This window comes from Macaca thibetana, chromosome 2, assembly GCF_024542745.1.
Source record: "Macaca thibetana thibetana isolate TM-01 chromosome 2, ASM2454274v1, whole genome shotgun sequence".
Lineage (NCBI taxonomy): Eukaryota > Metazoa > Chordata > Mammalia > Primates > Cercopithecidae > Macaca > Macaca thibetana.
In genome coordinates, this window is record NC_065579.1 from 42202774 (window position 1) to 42224524 (window position 21751).

Sequence of the window (21751 nt, forward strand, 5' to 3'; positions counted from 1 at the left end):
AAAGCATATGAACTTTAACCAGTAAACCCTATTGAACTTGCTACATAATTTACAATTTTAAATCATTTCTTGGAGTATGGCCTTCATTTGTAGTGACAAATATTCCAATAGACTTAATAAATACATAGAGAGTGTTTCTAGAATCTGCATTATGCCCCAAATTTCTGCTGCTAGTCCTCTTCTATGCATGGCGGAGAAAAGCATATAAAATGGACTGGGGTGCTGGGTGCAGTGGCTCATGCCTGTAATCCCAGCACTTTGGGAGGCCAAGGCAGGCAGATCACTTGAGCCTTGCAGTTCAAAACCAGCCTGAGCAATATGGTGAAACCCCATCTCTACAAGATACAAAAAAAATTAGCCAGGTGTGGTGGTGCATGCCTGTAGTCCCAGCTACTCATGAGGCTGAGATGGGAGGATTGCTTGAACCTGGGAGGCGGAGGTTCAAGTGAGTGCCAATATCGTGCCATTGCACTCCAGCCGGGGCAACAAGTGAGACCCTGTCTCAGGAGAAAAAAAAAAAAAAAGAATTGGGATCCACAAAACTATAGAGTGAATTAAGTTGAAATGTCAGCACAACCATATAGTATGCCTCGTTTGTGAACAGATATTTTAATGAAGAGCTTGACTTCCACTGACAGCATCTCTATCTCTTTGCCTGAGTGTTTTACCTGGTGACTGGAACCTGCCAGAAGAACCTGAGAATTAACTTCCCCTAAGAAACAAAGCTAAAGCAGTGACTGACAGAAATGGCATGTGTACGTACACCCAGCCCCCAGCCCCATGATGGCATAACTCTGAGATGGTTCTATGCTGGCTCTGGAGATCCCCATCAGGATTAAAGCCCAGCTGCCCCTGCTGGTCATGGCTGCTTGATGGTACAAAAAAAATTAGCCAGGTGTGGTGGTGCATGCCTGTAGTCCCAGCTACTCATGAGGCTGAGATGGGAGGATTGCTTGAACCTGGGAGGCGGAGGTTCAAGTGAGTGCCAAGATCGTGCCATTGCACTCCAGCCGGGGCAACAGAGTGAGACCCTGTCTCAGAAGAAAAAAAAAAAAAAAAAGAATTGGGATCCACAAAACTATAGAGTGAATTAAGTTGAAATGTCAGCACAACCATATAGTATGCCTCATTTGTGAACAGATATTTTAATGAAGAGCTACTGAATCTTTAATTGGGGATGAAGTGATGGTACACTTCCCTAGCTCATTTCCCACCATTTTGCTAGTGCTTCCTGGGGTCCACTCTCAAATGAACTACTCAAACTCAAGTCCTTGTCTTGTGTTATGATTTCCTAATATTTAGCCAATTGATTGAGTTTAATTTAGAACATACCATTGGCCATGCACTAGGCTTTGGCCAGGATTAGGTAGCAAATAATACACAGATACAAGGCCGTCACAGTGAGAGTTGGCAGTGCACACATAATATCCAGTTCCTGAGATACTAGAATACAATGCCTGCAAGACAAGAAGCCAGAATGAGACAGGGCTACCCTAGGCAATTGCTAACTGTGTGCGTTGGGTTGCGGGCAGAGTTTGCTGAAATGTCACCAATAAGGCCTCTGAAGGCTGCAATTCCAAATTCCTCCTTCCTCCCACACTACTGGGGACCAGGAGAGGCAGTGGCCTTCTGTAACTTAAAAACCCTGAGAATTCAAGTCTACAGGGCCAGGGTGAGCACATCTGCAGGCCGTTCAGCCAGGAACCCAGATTGTATCCCCGGACTGGAAACCTGGAAACAGGGAGCCAAACCTGGCTTTAACATTCTTTTTGATTGGATGATTTAATTTAGGATAAGGCCACAAAGGTAGTGCCCTGAAATTACAAACTGAAGAAAGATCATTGTTTAATTTGGCTGATTTTAAGATTTTAAAATAGTTATAGGAATAATAAAACAATATAGAAAGCTTGATATATGAAAAACGTTATCCATAATTCCCCTGTTCGTATGTAACTCTTATCCCCTTAGAGGGTTCCCTTGAAGGCTGTTTTCCTAAATATGTCTGTTATGTAATGGCATTCTGTTCCCAGAGCATGTTAAGGTTTCCCATGTGACTAATCTTCATATTTTTAAGTACTACATAATATTCCATCAGCCTGTCGTTCTGTAATTTGTTCTCCTCCTATACTGTATATTCAAATCACTTCTAAGTTTTCACCATTACAAATAATGATGCAGAGAGCATTTTTATACAGTGGCTCCTCTACTTTTCAGATTATTTTCTTAAAGCAGAATCTCAGAAGCAGCCAAAAGGTAGCAGCATTTCAGTGACACCTGAAACAGGCAGCTCCTATACTTTTATCATTGATGGTCCTTTGATTATTTACAAAACACAGCATGAGTAACAGACAGTGGTATCCTTTCTCTCACACACAAAAAAATTAAGACAAGAATGATCAAGAGCATCATACAAGTTACATAGAAGAAGGCCAGATGGGAAATTAAAAGCAAAGCAGTCTTTGTTACTAAGTATAAGGTTTGTGCAATAAACCTATTACTGATCTTTAAAACGAAGATTTGAAAGTGAGTAATAATTCCAAGTTAGACTCCTACACACTAATTCATGTAACAGGCATTCTGTCCTAATGATCACTGGCTCACAGAGAAGCTTCCAGCCTTCTAAAGGTTTCTCTTGACCTGACCTGGTGTGATTCCCTCACTCACACTGACACTCATTCACTCCCATCTGCCGCTTATTGAGCCCAAATTCGGGTTGGTTTGCATCACATGTTTTCATCATTCTTTTCCTTTATGGTTGTAAACCTTTCAGCGAGCAGCCTGGCTGATAGCAGGGCCACTGATGACAGTGGTTAGGATGCAGTCAGGCTGAGCCATGCTTGTCAGCCTTGCTCCATACTCTCCTCTTTCCAGAACACTGTGACAAGTGGGAAGGAGCAGAATCAAGGCTCTAACCCCTACACACCTGCCTTTAATATGTTAACTCTGCTTCTGCAAGGCAGTTACAACCTCCACCCTGGGCTGTGTACTGCCTTGACACTTCATTTTTATAAGAGAAAGCAAAGAAAGGGGGTGTGCTGATGGAAGGGGGAAGGCAGGAAGAAGATTGGCTCTAATTTAAAATCATCTTAGGAGCTCTAAAAAGTTCCAGGTTGACTGATGGACACATTTACTCCTCAAAACCCTTTTCATAAATATCCACCACTTAACATGTACTTTCAAGAGGCATAAATACTGTCAACGTGTCAGCCTTTATGAAAGGGAGATTTCCAGAACCACTTCTTTTCTCCATGGCTAAGAGCCACACGATTACAGTCCTATTATAGCTATACCTTGAGAATATAGCCCTTCCCCACCAGTCTGGGCAAGGCAGGCAAACTCACCCCACTAAGAGTAGCATGGAGGCCTTTTCAATCTCTGTGCAGTGATGCATCCTTCTTTTGCTGCAGAGAAGATGGCAGCTCATCTCTGGTGATAAGGTCTACATCTGAGACTGGCAGGGATTGGAGATGTATTTTGTCAACAGCTCTGGCCAAAGTAACTCTCTAATAATATTCAAGTATGGACAGAGAATGTTTCCTGAGACTGGATCACATCTTATTTTGAAGAGGCCTTTAGTGTGATTTTCTCCCTGTTCTCAGTGGAAATGAATGGGTTTTGAAGGCAAGCATGGTGCCCCTCTGGAGAACTGCTGGTTCCTCACGAAGGACTGTGCTGGCATGGCATGGCTCTGCATGGGTAGGATCACTGCCAGCTCACCCTGCCACAGCTGCACACAGATGAGTGGGCCCACCTTTCTGGACAACAGTAGTCAGCAGTGCCCTTCTTTCCTCTCAGCAGACCACTAGCCACAACATGATCAAATCTATGCCAGAGCCTCAGCCTGGTGTGCCCAGGAGTATCAGAGAAGGAGGAAACAAATAGGCTCTCAGGTGGACTCTGTCACTCAGAAGGGAAAAGGCTCCAGTGTCCATGCCACCAGATTTACCCTCAGGTGAGCTGGATCCCTGTTTGCTGCTGCTAGCCAAGATGAGATGTATGACAGTGAGAACCGCAGTACCCCACCAGACAACACCCGAGGAGGAGCTCTGGAAGCTATAAAGGGGTAAGTGAATTGGATCACAGCATTATTCTCCCATTTGGAAGCTGAAGCACAGTTGTTTTTAAAAGCATACATTCTCAGTAGGATGACCTTGGCAGCATACACCATTGCTTACCAGGATTTACAGAAAAATATCATCCAGTGGTCTTCAAGGGTGTATGAAAAAATGAACATAACCCTCTGTCCAACACTTTGGGCCCCTCTCTCTCTAGTGATACTGACTATATTTCTCTATCTTTCTCCCTTCCACATACGGCCCTGACACACCAGGCTCCTCCTTCAGGAGAGTTAACCCAGTTTAAAATGTGTTGCTCTATGTGTGTTTATGTGCTTAATTCTATTGTTAAATCTGTCTCATGATGTGTGCGGACTCCATGAGGGTCAGGACTACGTCATTTTGACTCACTGTTCGAATCCCCAGGACACTGCTTGAAGTATTTGTAGAAGAAAGAAAGGGAGGAAGGAATAAAGAGAGAGAGAGAGAAAGAGGACAACGTGCCAGGCATGCTGCTGAGTACAGGCAACACTTGGTCCAAAGCTGCGGAAGTGCTCACAGCCCATCAGAGGAGCTAATTCAGCATGGCCAGAGAAGGGCAGGCCGACAGGCACCCACTGGTACTATGGGAAGGCTGAGGAGGGATTCAGGAAGGCTTCCCAGGCATTCTGGATTTAGGGGCAGCTCTGGCCAGAGGCAGGGACAGCAGAGAGGCACAGGGATGCAGACCAGGCCTTCCCCCGGCAGGAAGGCAGCCCAGACACAGCACTCCTGGGTGGAAAGAGCAGACAGTGCTGACTGCCAGACGCATGGTCACCCTCATCCCAGGCACTTCCACCTAAAACCTATTATAAAGAATCTTAGATTTCCCTGGAGCTGATTTCTCAGATTCTCTCTAGCAATAGAATGCCCTTCTATTCCTAATTCCTAGAGTAGCACGTGGGTCTACGTGTATGTGGGAGAAACAATGATGAAGGAATCATGAGTCCACTGCGGTTTGCTAAATACCATCATGCAGAACTGCACAGCTAAACCAATGGGGCAGGAGCTGCCATCCTGAGGCCTGCCCCGCAAAATGCGATCTGTCCATCTTTACTGGGGAACCATGATAAACGAGCAAAGACAGACACTGGTGAGGACAAGCCACTTTATTTAAGAGCTTCGACAGCCCAAAGTGGTTTAACATAGATGCATGGAAGATTTATTGAGATGATAAAATACCTGAACTTGAAAGGCACATAAATTATAATTTTGCAGGTTTTTTTCTTTTTAAAATTTCATAGTCAAGTGCTTTAAGTAATGAATGAAATGCACATAAAGTTGATTTCATTTCACACAAGCTGTCTGGTTAGTGTCTGCAGAGTGCCTTTGCTTCCAGGTGGGACTGAGTTCAGAATCCATGCCACCCATCTGTGCCTACGGCCTTCAGTTTCCTTATCACAGTGGAGATCGTTGGGAAGATGAATAAATATAATAATAAGGCAGCCATTATTGACAGGGCACTTACCATACTACATGTTGTACACTGAGGTCAGTGCCTCATATGCTTATCTTGCTTAATGCTCCTAACATCCCTATGAATTAGCTACAATGATTCTCATTTTACAGATGTAAAAACAGGTTTAGAGCACTTTGGTGATACACGGGAAAGTCACACAAGCAATTTTATCTGCTTACAAGACTATGGTGTTCACCACGAAGCTGCGACATACATGAAACTGGCCCTCAGCAAATGCTTAAATACATTAGTTATCTTTCCTTACCTTCCAATTCCTTTTAAACACACACACACACACACACACACACGTGCACAGATACAGTTAAAAATCTGCCTCGGGTTTTTGTTCACTTATTTGTTCATTACCGATTCATGCCTTTTTGGCCTGGTACTCTACTGGGTGCAAAGTTTGCAAAATTAGACTCCATAGCTCCCAGGTCAAAGAGCCAGACCAGTCTCAGGCAGTTACCATGCTCAAATGGATGGCAAGGGTCTGCAAGGAGCAGTGGCAGCCCCCTGCAGGGAACCCCCACTCAGCCATCGGTTAGAGACACATCATCAAAAAGACCATTTTAGACCTTTTCAACCCTAGTTTTACCCAACTTTTGCTATGCTTTCTTTGGCCTGAGTCTACGAAGACACTCAAACTTTGGGACTTCCTGACAGTGCAGCTGCCTAGGAGGCCCTTTATCACACAGAACACCCCTCTCTGCTGCCAGGCTCTTGCTTTATGGCAAAACCACTGCAACAGATAATCTCACTCCCAACTAATCACCCTGCACAGTTCTTCATACCGCCTCCACTCCTATCCCTCTCCTGCCGCTGCCCTGTTTTGTTTCATCAATTTTTGTCCAGCCTAAGAACGATATCAATAGTTATAGTAGTAGTATCCTCCTACATGTCAGGCACTGCTCTATGTATTTTAGGTCCTCAGTAAATCCCCATAATAACCTTCTGAGGTAGACAGTACAACTATGCATATTTTAGTTCATTCAGGAGAAGTAAAGGGTAGGAGTTAATATTTCTTCAGGGCCAACTATATGCCAAGCACCTGTTAAGCCTGCACAATCCTCATGACTCACATGGTGAGTGAGCTGCCCAGGGTCAGTCACAGAGCTGGGAAGTGCCAGGTCTGTGACCACCAAGCCTGGAGCTTCCCTTCTTATGGGCTGGCACCCTGCTGTGGTCTGAGAGGGGAAAAGAGAGGCTGCACAACGGCTGCCCTCTCTCCTCTTCCCTCCAGCGCCCTCTGTTAACATCTTAACTGTTCTTTTTTACCACTCCCCACAAATGGTGCCAGACTCCTGCCTCATCTGGGTTCCCCCACTCTCTGGGCCTCTCAGTTTTCATAGAGCACTTCCTTCGTCTACATCAATGGTGTGAACAGAGCCAAATAAGAAATTAGGATCATTTGAGCCAATAAAATACAGTGAGCAGCTGACAGGTGTTTCCTGAAACCTAAAATGCTCTCCCAAATCCATGGGGTCTCAAGGTCTGATATGTCCTCAGCAAGGTACCAGCATAGTTGCTGCTTCTGGGAAGTCTTCTGTCCAGTTTTAGGGGTGACACCAAAAGCTGAGAACCACCAATGAAATTCAGGAAGTAACTGATGCTCAGTGGAGCTGTGTGAACCATACCTTCAGGGGCTCCTGGGTGGCTTTATGAGAAATGTGCACCTGGCCAAAAATAGAGAAGCTTTCCCCTGCAAGGCCAGAGGGTCACACCCCTTCCTCTGGGTTCTGCCAGGATGGAACAGTCACTTTATTTCACCTGGCCCACCCGACATGGGCTCCAGAAGGGCAGGGACCCTGACTGATTTCTCTCTGAATCCTCAAAGTGGGTGCCAGTTAAATGTTTCAAGAATGAACAACTAAACCAGTCATCGTTTTAGAGAATAGGCTGTTTGAGAGATTCTACTCAGAACTACTTATTTGATAGAGGAAGAAACAGGACTCAAGGAGAGGGGAAGTGACTTTGCTGAGAGGCAGGCACACTGTTCAGTCCAGAACAACATCCAGCCTTGGATATTTAGTGCTGAGTAACATCCAGCACCCATCATGCGGTGCTAAGTCATTTACATTCACCATTTCCATCCTCAATGGGTAGAACAGTCCCATTTTACAGAGGAGGAAGTTAAGGTGAAGGAACTTGCTTTCTCCCCAGCTCTCTGCAGGCCAGCCCCACCGACCCTCCTTTCCTCAAGCCACATTCTCTCTCAACAAAATGAGTGTGCTCTGTTGTTCCCCGCCCGGGAATTCTCTAAAGTTTTAGTTCCAGCAGCCTTTGTAGCTGGGGGCCCTGATAAAAGCTCTCCAGCACCCTAGACTTTCAGTCTTCATAGCTCTGACTACAGTTTTAACGTTCACACTTGTTTGCATAGATATCCATTTGCTGTCGGTCTCCCCTCACTGGACTGTGACTGTGAGTGGGGGACGGCACCACGTTTGTCGGTCTGCCACTGTAACCCCAGCACTTAGCTCAGCAGCGGGCACTGAGTGGCACACGTTATCTGTTAGACACCGTGCTTATATTTTTAACCTTTGAGTGCACGAGTGCTAAAGGTGGGATCCGAACCCACGTCTCTGGGGCTCTGGTCATAGCCAAAGGGGTGCTGGGGGTTAGGTTGATAGCTGCAGTGAGAACCAACCGCGCGCAGAGGCAGCGCGGAGCTGTGCCCCGGTTCGCTCGACTCCCGGTGGCTCCGCACTCCACCGCCACCTGTCGCCCCAGCGGGGACTCCCAAGACTCCGTTGGGGGCCGGGAGTCAAGAGGGTCCTGACGTTCAGCCGCGATCCAGGTCCTAGCGGGCTGACGAGGGGCCCGGGCTGCGCTTACCTGCTATTCGCAGGGCTCAGCAACGGCGCTCGGCGAGTCTCGGGGGACTGCGGGACACTGCGGGGGACTAGGGGACCTGCTGGGCCTAGCGGGGGCTGTCGGTCAGCGCGCGGCCCGGCGCCCGAGGTCCGGGAGGGAACAACGTTTGGTCTCGGTACTCAAGCCTGCCTCCTGCCCGGGTAGCCTCGGGTCTAGACCGTCTAGTACCCGAGCTGGAGGCGGAGCCTAAGGCTAACGTGACCTCGCGCTCCCTTGGCGGCCCAGGGCGGAAGGTGTCTGAGGCAAACAGATCTGCGCCCCGCCCCCTCGCTGGGGCGGGCCCTAAGGAGACCCGGCCCTGGCCCCGCCCCGGGTCCCTAAGCCCCGCCCCCTTCCCGTCCCCGTCACCGCCCGTTGGCTCCCCACCGCCAAGGCCCTTTTGTATTGCGTGCGTGTTTGCTTTTTATTTTCCTGTTTTGTATTCTGTTTGTTTTGTATTTTTATTTAATTTTCTTTTTAAAAAAATACACGAAAGTAACGCCCACTTACTTATTACGAAATAAAATTATTTCATTTCTTATAATGAAAGCAACAGGCCACCTCTCCCTCCCATCATAGCTCTTTTTAACAATTCCTCTGTTAATTTCTTCTGGTGGTCACCCGCTTGTCGCAAAAAATAAATAAATAAATAAAATAAAAGAAGCTTACATGGCGATTTTTTTATTTATCCATTGACTTTCTGCCATGTTATATGAGGATTTACTCTCTTACTGCGCGGCCCGTTCCTTCTGACAAATTTACACCTCTATTCTCAATCCCTGCCCTGGAAAACGCCAGACCTCAAATCAGCGAAGGATTTCTGGGGCCTGAAGCGTACACAGTTGTGTGGGGAGAGGGGAAGAGAGGGCTGCTTAAGAAAGAGAAGACAGAATTGGGGCTTGCCAGTGGACATTTATTTAGAATGAGAAATAAATCATAACAGAATCTTGGGGCCTTGGAGATTGGGGTCCCTATCCCCTGAGACCTTCTGAGGAAATTTACGTTCCAAATTTGCTTCCCTAATGCAGTCTGGCTTCCTCTGCCTACCCAGAACTCTCCATAAGCCCCCAGGGCTCATGGGAGCCTTGCAGGGAGAGGCCTTGAAGGACGAGATTCACTAGATTCTGCCAATATGGTTTTCTAATGGAGTGAATTGGAGTGTGCGAAAAAGAGAGCCATCAAGGATGATGTCAAGGGTTTTTGATTGCTGTACACTTAATTTCCAGCGTTTCCTAGACACAGGGACACGTCCTCATCTTAGTATGGAGAGTGTTTTATAAGCCTGTCCCCATCATCAGAGCCTCACAGTGCACCCATGAAGTTGGCTGGACAGGTGCACTGTCCACACTTTTAGGAGGCCCATAAACTTGTCCCTTGTGTATTAGCACAGGGGGCATGCAACTTGCACCCAATAAGTACCCAGGTAAAGAGTACTTCCCCACTCAGTCTGAAGACACAGTGTCCATGCCCTCTCGGATCCCTTTTCTCTTACCTGTGGTGTAAAATGTGGCTCCAGAAGGTGATCTTGGACAAGTCTCTTTACCTTCCCAAGCCTCAGTTTCCTTTCCTGTAATGGCAGGTAACAATCCCTACCACACTGAGTTTTGGGGAGGATTAAGTGGCTTAACATCTTTGGATATTCTCTAATTGACAAGTCGGCTTGTTTCCCAGCAGGGTGGGAGGCTCCTGAGAAAGCTTAGGGATTTCTAAGAATCTTGTGCAGCATGTAGTACCACAGGTTGATTAGAGGCCTTTGATTAAAATCATGGGCTGAAGAGTCATTCTGAGTCAGGGCCCTAGGCCAGGGAGGGAGAAGCTGCACACAGAGAGCAGAGGAGAGGCTGGGCAATGACTTCCCATGCAAGGGAAGCTGTCTTTGCCTGAGGTAGTGAAGACTAAAGCTTGGTCTAGGAGGAAGCCTGGTTTCCTAGGCAAGAAAAAAGGGATGAATTAATGGCATTCGCAGCAACTGGATGAGATTGGAGAGTATTATTCTGAGTGAAGTAACTCAGGAAAGGAAAACCAAACATCGTATATTTTCATAAGTGGGAGCTATCCTATGAGGATGCAAAGACATAAGAACGACACAGTGGACTTTGGGGACTCAGAGGGAAGAATGGGAAGGGGGTGAGGGATAAAAGACTACAAATTGGGTGCAGTGTATACTGCTCGGGTGATGGGTGCACCAAAATCTTACAAATCACCACTAAGGTACTTACTCATGTAACCAAATACCACCTGTTCCCCAATAACCTATGGAAATAAAAATATGTTTTTAAAAAAGTAGCATCCCCTTGTGCTGGAAGGTAAAACCTCATATAATAGCCAAGCTTTACCTAACCTAAGTGGGGAAGATGCAGTGGCTGAGAAATCCATTTTGGAGAGGCAACTACCTCCTAATTTTTTAGAAGGAGGAATACGTAAATGCAAGTCATGTACTTGCTTAAGCTCGCAAAAAGACTACTGGATTATGGGTATAATGGTAATAATATTTTCAGATCTCTCCTTTATTGGTAAGTTTCATTTTTCCTGGATCTTATCTGCCATTATGGCTCAAGGGAGGTGGCCACCTAATGCCACCTCAGGAAGGAGGAAGATTTTACGTAGAGGATGGCTCAGCTTGAGTGCCTCAGAACCAGATCCTGAGGTAAGAATTAATGCAAGTAGTTATTTGAGAGGCACATGGAACACCAGCAGAGTAGTGAAGAAGCAATACAGGGAAGAAAAGGGGAGCTCAGTAAAATATTAAGCCAGCTACTATAATAGATGATTAGGGCTTAATCCTAGGGGAAAACCCTAGAAAACAGTGTGAAGAGCATGCCTTGGAATCATCCCACCCAAGGCTGCAGGAGACAGGTCTCTACAGGGAAAAAAGCTGGAACTGACCACTTAGCTCCTATTTTCAAACATTTAAAACATTATTTCTAGGCATAAAATGTCATTACTAAACTGAGATCTGGCTATAATATAATACTCTTCTGCAGTTTCCTTCTATCACCTAACGGTGTGCTGATGAAGTTTCAGGAGGAACTCTTTGGGCAGTAAGCAGTGTGCAGATAGATGAGAGTCACAGTCCTGGGTTGGACCTGAGGACATTCTGGAAAGCTTGCTTGTGGATGGATTGTGATGAGGCCGTAGACTGGGGCAGCCTCCGCTTTTGGATGAACCCATTCTAACCTTGACTTCTCACCTGTCGCTGAGGAAAAGCAAGCTTTGCGTGGGTAAAGGTAAAATGTAAAAGGGAGACTGGTGGACTTTTCAAATGACCAAAGAGGGCCAACTTTTCAGTCACTGCCACGAATTCAGCAGATGGGCGTTTTCTTTTCTTTTCTGAGATGAAATTTCACTTTTGTCACCCACACTGGAGTGCAGTGGCGTGATCTTGGCTCACTGCAACCTCCACCTCCCGGGTTCAAGTGATTTTCCCGCCTCAGCTTCCCAAGTAGCTGGGATTATAAGCGCTCGCCACCACGCCCAGTTAATTTTTGTATTTTTAGTAGAGACAAAGTTTCATCATGTTGACCAGGCTGGTCCTGACCTCAGGTGATCCACCCGCCTCAGCCTCCCAAAGTGCTGGGATTACAGGCATGAGCCACCGTGCCGGGCCAGGTGTTTTCTTACAAACAGTGAACAGATAATGCTCAGATAATGCTTCCTTATACAGGCATCAAAGCAGGTCCTCACTAGAAAACTTCCACTTTGTCAATTTGGCTTCATGGCTATACTTACTATTGAGCTAAAATTATGCTTTTAAAACGTGAATCAGTTTATAACACTCCTCTGCTCAAAAGTTTCCAGTGGCTTCCACCACAATTAGGGTAAAATCTCAAGTCCTCCCCCTAGTGTGCAAGGCCCTCGAGGATCTGCTCTGACAAGTGCTCCAGCTGTCAGCCGTTCTCATCTCTGGTTTCCTTGACTCTGTTGCTGTTCCTTGTATACAGGGCCTATTTGCACCCAGAACCACATGTTGTTGTCCTCATTGACCTAAATGACACAGTGCCCACTCTTACGGTAACTTTCCCAAATCATTAGCTTTCTAATAGACTGCTCCACTTAACAAACAAAAACACTCCCATACAACCCCTTTTGTAGTACTTATTACCTATCATTGGAGGATATTTTACTCATTATCTCTCTCCCTCGCCGAAATGTAGTGCCCAAGAGGGGCTGAATCTTTGTACATTTTGTTCTCTGACAGTTCTCACACCCACAACAGTGCCTAGCACCTGATAGTCAATAAATATCGGTTGAATGAATGAATGCATTGAATTGAGCAAATGAAAAATATATTCAGCACACATACAGATAAAAATATTCTAGAATGCAGATTTTCAACTAATCTAGGTTAGGTTCCTCTCAAACTGAAAAAAAATTGTTGGAACACAGAGAGAAAAATAAAATGAAATGTCTGAGCCATATTACATAATCTGATTTATAATTACAGGTTGAGTATTAGACTGAGAACTTTCGCTTTTTTATATTTGACCCAATGTCTACCTTAAACATTTAAGCAAAGGTTAGCTTGAAAGGCTACATACTCATTTAAAAGCAGTAAAAAGAAGCAAGTTTCTCCTAGTCACTTTAATAATTCAGAATGGTATTCTGTGGCTTCTGTTGGCATTTGAGACCCCAAGGTGGTAACTGGTTACTTGAAAATAAAGGCCTTGATCAAATATTTAACATCTCACTTATTTTCATTTTCTGCATATTTTGTTTTCCTGATTCTCACTTTTTTTTACCCATTCTGCAGTCACACAATTCACACACTGAAGTTAATAGAAATGTTTCATGGATTATTAAATGCAGCTAAGTAATGAGTTTTTGCTAGAAAATAAGGCCAAACTGGGGCCACTTTGCTATTCTAACAAAGTAATTTTTCCTTGAGGGTACAGACTATGAATTTACAGAGGCCTCTACCCTTTATTCTGAAGTTTTGTAAGGCAAATACATTGCTGCAGGAGAGGCTTTAAAGTGGAAAACAGATTCCCCGTGAAAACATGTTTTATGGTGGCACAATTAAGAAGTCTTATAATCAAGAACAGTTGAAAGCACAGAATTATAAGTGGACCCTTATAATTATGGCAAGAAAGACACTAAATAGTGCCTGTTTGCTAATGAAAACATTGCACTCTGGTGCCAAAAGCAGTGGAGTGGGTTTTGGTTGGTGCTTACCTGGGCTAATTGTCCAAGGAGTGCTCCAGTAGCAGCATCCCAATGCTGTCAGCTGCCGTTCCTAATGGAGCTTTTATATTTTACCCCATTGCTAAAACCCTAATCCAGGCTTTGATGTCCATTTGGGCCTACTTGGTACAAAGAGGGCCTTCTGGAGGTGGTCAAAGTCATAATGGAAAACACTTTAGGAATAAACTATCCTTTTGTGATCGGGAGAGAGTACCCAGAGAGGTTAGGTGATTTTCTTAAGATCACACCTGACCAGTGGTGGGTTTGGAGTATCAGGACTTTTTTGTTAGAAGCAATTCAAACAGTCTCTGTGACCCAGTAGAAGGGAGTTTGTTGGCAGGATTGGGCCTTCAGAACTTACAGAAAGTTTGGAGATCCAGGCTTAGAATGGGATAGAGAGACAGCAAATCTGAAAAGCTAGAAAGTGAAAACCCTGGGAATAATCTCTTAGTAGAAATGGTCTGGTCAGGAAGCTGTTGCAGAGATAGATGATTAAACTCCAGACACTTCCTATGCCCTTGTTTCACTCACACACTAGTCAAAGTCTTGGAAGAGGCCCTCAGGTTGGCCAAGATTAGTATACACTCTCCTGCTTGTCCTGGGAAAGGTGTTGGCAAACTCCTTCAACTGCAGATGTTGAAAGGAAAGCATCTGAATTTCCTCTCCTACTAAGACTCTCATAGTGGAGAGGGACAATTTCCCAAAAGGAAACCCAAAGGATGCTGTTAGGAGGAAGGCAGGGAGCCAGAGTACAATGAAGCCCCAATTCAGTTTAGAGCGGTAGACTTCTGTGCAGCTAGAGATGGCCATGAGAAGCAAACAGGAGTCTACCTGGGATTAGTAGGAAGATTTTGCTTTGCAAGCACAGGAGCTTTCTGTCCCTCTCCTGCTGTTTCCTTTTGGCTTAGAATGTGGGTATAAGCCCAGAGGTCAAGGAGCCATTATGAGTCTCAGAAATGAACTGCAAGCGTGAACTCCAAAGCCACCTACTAAGGATGGCTGAGTGAGTGAATAGGAGTCTGACATATTAAATACATGTCAAATATATGTTAAATACATGTTAAATACATACATCTGATATGTTAAATACATGTTAAATTGTGGAGCTGCTGTACCAGCTCTGAACTGCCTACTTCCAGGCTTCTTATTTTATAAGAAAATTTAAAAACGGACCAAGCCACTGTAGTTATCAGTAACATTCAGCCTAGCACAATCTGATAATACAAATTAGTCCTAGGATTCTAGTCTCTCAATCTCGTGCAGCACCATTCCTATTCTGCTTACAAAGACATGGTTCCTGCCTTCAAGGAGCTTATGGTTGAATTGAGGTTATATTAGTCAGGGTTCTTCAGGGAAACAGAATCAATAGGATGGATGGATAGATAGATAGATAGATAGATAGATAGATAGATAGATAGATAGACGAAGACATTTATTAAGGGAATTGGCTCACATAATTATGGAGGCTAAGAAATCCCACATCTGCCATCTGCAAGCTGGAGAGCCAGGAAAGCCCATGGTGTAATTCAGTCTGAGTCCAAAGACCTGAAAACCAGGGCAGCTGATGGTGTAACTTCAGCTTTGAAGCTGAAGGCCTGAAAACTGGGGCAGGCAGGAGAGTGTAAGTTTCTAAAGGTCCAAGAATCAGAAACTCTGATGTCTGAGGGCAGGAGAAGATGGATGTCCCAGCTCAAGAAGAGAGATAATTTGCCCTTCCTCTGGAAATTTGGTCAGTTCCAGCTCTCAGTAGATGAGAGGATACTCATCCACATTCTTGAGGGTGACTTCTTTACTCAGTCTACTGATTCAAATGATAGTCTTTTCCAGAAACACCCTCATATATGCACCCAGAAATAATGTTTTACCAGCTATCTGGGCATCCCTTATCCCAGTCAAGTTGACACATAAAATTAATTGTCATAGAGATTAAAATCATATTCAAGCAACAAGAGAGCAAGAAAGTGTGAGGTATAATATATTCTGAACTGCAAGGAGCACACTACATCAAAGACAGAATGCAAAGGAGGTCCTTGCCTAGGCCCTAATCCCTTCCTCTGGCCCCTGTGATTTGTCTGTTTTTGCCGCTCTCCTCTGTATCTTTACCTTCTCCTCTTCTCTGCTCTCTTCTCTTAGCTTATACAGAAGGACACATCTCCTCTATCCTTAAAGATTCTTCCCTTTATCTAATGACGTCTCTAATAACAAATCTCTTGCCTTCTCTTCTTATTCAGATTTCTCAAAAGAATGGTCTGCCCACACCTTCCCTAGTCATTTAATCTTCAACCCAGAGCATCTAGTTTCTGTTTCTACCTCCACACTGAAACCACTTTTTCTGATTGCTAATTCCAATGGATAAATATTTGTCCTCATTTTACTGGACCTGTTGGTTGCATTGGATGATATTGGCTATTGCCTTCATAGAAACCTCTCCTCCCTTATCTCTGTGAACTCACATTCTCCTAGTTCTCTTCTTACCTCTTGGAGTGTGCATACTTTCTTGTCAGGACTGTCAATCAAAACATCAGACCCTACCAAGCTAATGGGAGAACACTGTATCTCTCCTTAGAAACTGAGTCATGAACAAATAAACTATGACACTAAAAATGGTGGTATTCATCCATTTTCACAGTGGTGCCCTGGTAGAATTGTTGAAAAAGAGCTCCTGCCACACAGGGCCCCAGAGCTTCCAGGCTTCTCTCTGCTCCCCTGCCTGGTTCTTCAGCTCCCCAGTGGCCTTCCTGCAAATCTTCTTTTCTTTTACACTAGCCAGAGTCAGTTTCTGCTGCTGTGTCCAAAGAAGTCTTTGTGATACCTTGATGCATGCTCAGCTTTCTAAATACACATGTACTGAGAGGGCTGTGAGCCCTGGTTTATAACTATGTCCCCCGGGAGCTTGCCCATCAAAGCTCACATCAAATATCACCTGCTCCTCCTTGCAGCCTTCCCTACTCCATGTTCCTGTGGCAAAACCATGTTGATCTTTACTGCCTCAGCAAGGCCCTGATCTGCAATGATCCTCTAGGGTCTCACTGGCCCTTTCATATTCGTCTCTAATGCTCACAGCCAGAATAGCGTGTTCACATTCCGTCTGCCCAGCTGGTCTAGTAGGGCCACAGGGCCATATCCTGATCTTTCCTACTAACCTAGTGTCTCCTAACTGGTGCTGTCCTGCCTCAGATGGTAACTTTACAAAGAGATGACAGGACTTCTCAGGCAAAGTTAGATCCCATAACTTTGATCTGTCTTTTGAGAAGGAGCTGGCAGGAAACATTACCCACTCTCAAACTTCAGAGCCCCTGGCATGAGAGGAGCCCATTCCTTCTTTCCTCCTTTCTACTTCTACTGTGTTCTGTGCCTGTTTGATTCTTCAGGAAGGAGCAGCTGAGATGGAGTTAAAGATGCAAAGGGTTTACAAGGACTAACACCTGTAAAAGAAAAAGGCCAGAAGCAGGATTGGACAGAAGAGATGTCAGACTCTGATGCAGAAGCATGAGAGAAGTCCTGTATTGAGCAGAAATGGCCAGGCTTCTGTGCCTTCACTTCGCTTAGTCACTAGCTGGCCAAAGAACAGAATGGCCTTGGCTTGAAAACTTGAGGCAGACCCTGGAGAAGCTAACAGCTGGAGACTCTCAGAAAACCGCACTCCTCCCACCCGGGAAGCAAGTCCTTTCCGAAGGCAGATTTGAGCAGTACATCTCCCTGTCAGCCACACCTTCTACCAACCAGTAGTTGTTGACAAGAGCCCATGGGGTGGCCTAGGTCCCCTGCACATGTCTCACAGCTCTGTGCCAAACTTTCTAACAAAGTGGGGCAGGTTAGCGTGATATCTGTAGTGAGGAACAGGTTTTGTCCATATTCCAGAACCTAAAGTAATAGCCAGACATGAAGACTTCACCACTGAGTTCTTATACCTAGTAACAAAGACTGAGCTGTGAACCCTGGCTCTGTCTCCTTCCTCCGCCCACCGGGCCCTGCCCTGTGCACTTGCCTGCACTGTGTGTGCTACGATGTCTGGACCAGTACTCTGCTTAGGGTACTCACTGGCTGGACAAGTGAGGGAATGGGTGAATTATAGAATGAGTGAAGGAAAGAATGAAATAATGCAAGAATCATGAGAAAAGAACAAAGCTACCAGTTGAGTCATTTAGGGACTGGATGATCGTGTCCACCCCCCAGGGATTCCTTGAAAAATCACTTGACAGCTTCATTCAGTGGCAAAAGCACTGCTTTCTTTTCTGCCTGTTCCTTAGCGATGACAGCTACTCTGTTAGTCTCAGCCTGAAGTTTTTTGGTTAAGTTGCCATTCTTCTCTTGAAGGCAGCTTTGCTAATGGCATGGAAAGCCCAGATTGTCTGCGAAGACTGTGTGTCAATCTGGATCTCAGACCAAAAGGTGGTAATTGGCTGCATTCCCCCCAAGCATTCCTTTTGTCAGTCTTTGTTGCTTCGTGCTTTGCCCAGATGGCACCTGAGCCTCAAGCCTCCAGTTGTGGCTGCGGTTGGCTAGAACTCAGTGGCCCTTGAGAGGAGGAGAACAGGCTGAATGCTTCCTTCCATGTGGTCCTGTAATGGCTTCGATCCATGCATTAATTGGCCTGCCTTTCCTTGGGCAGCTCCAGAGCCCATGACTGGGACTGATTCTGACAGCCTGCCCCATCAGAGAGCATGCTGCTGAAATACACCCTAGAGGGAGAGATAACTTTCCCAAGATCGTTTTCAGAAAGGACAAGAGAAATTTCACATGAATGCTTGGTCAACACTTTCCTTCTTCCAAGAAGAGGAAGTATGAAGTGTATTAGTAACTGCTTATACATTTGAATTTTTACATATATTGAGTCAGCCACCTTAGGTTAAGTTACACTGTGGTAACAAGCAACCTCCACATCTCAATGGCTTAGAAAAATGAATGTCTATATCTTGCCCAGGCCACATTTCTATCATGCGCCAACTGTGACTTTGCTCACTCCGTATGATCTTCTTGGAGACATTGCCTTATGGCAGAGGGAAGAAAGGGACGTGGAAAACTGTAGCTTGCTCCTATCACTTTTGTGCAGAAGTGACATGTCATTTTCCTCTACGTTTTATAAGCAAGTCATACGCCACTTTTAGGTTCAATAGGCTAAGCATGTATAGTCCCCCTGCCAACACAGGTCACAGGGCCAAGTCTGATGTCAATGGGGTGAGAAAGTAGTATCCCCTCCCAGGGAAAGCTAATGTTTTGAATCATAATGTCCTGAAGCACTTACATTTACAATGAGGAGTCAGGCGAGGAAATTCAGATGATCTAGTGAGCTTTCAGATATGTGCACGGCTCTGCACCTGCAGATGAAGTAGAGGACAGGCATCTCCACAAGCAGCGTTATTTAATGGCTCAGGGCCTAAGGTCTAGTTTGATTTCCACCCCTGCTTGTGTAACCTTGAGTAAATTGCCTAATCTTTCTGAACCTCTAAATGGGCATATTAATATCTCCCTATTAGGGCTATTGTGAAGATTAAGTCAGAGATCTAGCAGGAGCATAATACATTGGAGATTTTATTATGATAAAGTAGTTCATGCTTGCTGTGGACAATTTGGAAAATTCAGAAAAATAGGAAGAAATAAATAACACTAAACAGTTTCTTGCCACCCAAAGACAGCCAGTACTAAAACTTTGGCATATTTCCTTCAAAAGATAAAACCATGCTATTTTTAAAGCTGCAGCTGTTTCTGCATTTGGGCAGAAGGACAAGGAAAACATTTGTTTGGGAAGACACCTTAATGGGCTTATTAGCTCCCCTCCCTTGCTCTCCTTAGCTAGTCTGGATGGGAAACTTTGAAACAGAAGTTTTCTAAATTGTCTGTATCAAATCACACAGAAGTTTTTTAGTGCTTTGTTGACAGCAGAGAAGAAGGAAGGTTCCATTGTTGGGATCCTAGAAATTGGAAAAGAAAAGATGTGAACATGGTGGGAAGCCTAAGAGATTGTCTAAAATAGAGTTACACATACGGAGAAAGTGAGGGATATAGAGAGAGGGGGGCTGGCAGAGATAAAGACAGAGAGGGATGGAGAGGAAGGGACACAGAGAGGACACTCCAATGGCAGAGAGAACCAGGAATGTGCGTATGTGCTCATGTGCATGCATGCACACACACACAGACACACACATGCACACAACACACACACGTACAACACACACACACACACACGGCAGAATAGGAAACTCTGAACACCAGACCTAACCTGCTTCCTCAGTAACGATGCACTAGGCAAATCTTGCCTGGGCCCATCATGTCCAATCAACTTCAGAGACAGAAGCTGGATTTTTGGTTCCCAGTGTTTTCTTGCCATGTGCTGCAGTCTCCACTTTATTGTCCTCAACATTTTAGGACAAAGGCTGTTTCACAAAACAGCCTCATGTTGTTGCTGCCATGGGGAATGCAGGAGACGGTCCTTGTCCTGAGAGGGATTAAGTGGCTTAGAGAGAAGAGCAGGGCACAAAAGGTCGGTGCTGAGATCTCTCAAGGGGATTGACAGCTGAGCCAAGAGGAGGGGTTGGAATAAGAGGTGAGCGGCTGCCCCTGGAAAAAGGAAATCTCCTTTTCTCAGGGTGTCCTTTAAATATCAAGGAGATGCTTTGGATTTCTGCCTTTCTGTGAGGTTAGGGGTTGAGTGATTATATTGAGATATTAAAGACATCTGTTAATTGATATATATATATAAAATATAGAACACCATAATATATGTGTGTGTATATATGTACACTTAACACAGTTGAAATCATACTGTCCACACATTGTATATCTTGCTTTTTCTTCTAAGTATTATATTTCAAACATTCTCCCATGTCATTAAAGACTCTCCGTAAACATCAGTTGAGGGCTTTTATCTTTTAACAGCCCTTGAATTGCCCTCCCTCTGCCTCCGCATCCCCAGACCTCCCCGTTCCTACCGCCCACCTGCATTGCTTTATAAATTTCTCGTGGCTGAGCTGAAGGAGGGGCCTCTGACAAAGTCTTCAGTGGGCTCAATTCTGGAAAACATGGACTGAGTCATGTGACAGTGATTGCTGTGTCCCTCCCGTCTGTTATGGCAGCCATCACGAAGACACGTTCAGAGTGCAGGCACAATTTAGTTATTTGCCATTGTGGTTAATGAAAAGACGAAATTGGAGCCTATGAGCACAACATGTAGGCAGTACCATAATTAGCCCTTTGGAAGGTGAAGAATCCACTTTAAAATAAAAGAAAATAGCTTTACTCCCACAATGAAATGGCAGCAATTTTTCAGCTAATGCAGAACCTGCAGTATTTCTGTAATTATGTCCCCTAGGTCTGTTATTCACTGTAATTTCCTCCTTTCTTTTTCTTTTTCCTCTTTCTTTTTTACTCCTAAGTACATTCCCTTTAGTACAAAGAAGGCTAAATAATATTATTTGCAAACAGATGGAAAAAACTCTTACCTACATGATGAATGCATTGTATTCTGGTGAAAAGTAAAAAATAAAAGGCCAAATAATTAAGTTATTTACCTAGTAGAGCCATGCTGTCTAAAATTCACCAAACTTGTACAGGTGAGACTTGGCCTTGCTTCCTGATGAAAGAGCAGGTTCTCCGAATAAGGAAGGGCTATTTTCTGGGAGGTGACTGACTGCTATGGAAAATCACGAGTGGGATGGGCAGCAAAGAATTTGGGACCAAACAACTGGGCTCTGCCCCAGACCAGACCTGAGACCATCACCTCACCTCTCTGTGCCTCAGTTTCCTGACCTGTAAAATGCATAAAAATCCCAACTTTGTAGGCCAGTGTCAAGCACGTGAAGGTGCCTAGTGCAGTGCCTGAAATGTGGTCAGGGCTCAGCAACAGTAATTATTTCTTTTACCCTGTGACCTTTGAATGAACGAACATTTAACATAGGGAGAACCTGGGCCAACAATGACTCATTGGCTTCTAAAGACTGATGGCTCCAGAAATCTAGAAGACAGTCAACGTAAGAATATTTTGATTTTTTCGAGGCAGCATGTTGAGAGGCTTTGCAGCAAACAATCTTGCAAGACAGGTGCTGTTATCCCTGTTTTACACTTGAAGAAACAGAGGCTCAGCAGGTTGCCCAAGGCCACGTATCTTCTAAGTGGCTGAGCCAAGACTTCAATTTCATTCTATCTCATTTCAGAGGCTACACTCATT

The 21751-nt window shown here is 44.9% G+C and overlaps 2 protein-coding genes across 5 annotated transcripts in view; both read right to left on the reverse strand.

Moving 5' to 3' along the window:
- NMNAT3 (nicotinamide nucleotide adenylyltransferase 3) overlaps positions 1 to 8705 on the reverse strand; it is a 109924-nt gene extending 101219 nt beyond the window's left edge. For 2 of the 4 annotated variants that reach the window (XM_050779731.1, XM_050779730.1), the window contains exon 1: positions 8389 to 8705. The gene's annotated coding sequence lies outside the window, so the exon portion shown is untranslated. The remainder of the gene's footprint in view (positions 1 to 8388) is intronic. The other 2 variants (XM_050779733.1, XM_050779732.1) reach the window with 2 other exon arrangements.
- RBP1 (retinol binding protein 1) overlaps positions 1 to 21751 on the reverse strand; it is a 231986-nt gene that overhangs the window by 143931 nt on the left and 66304 nt on the right.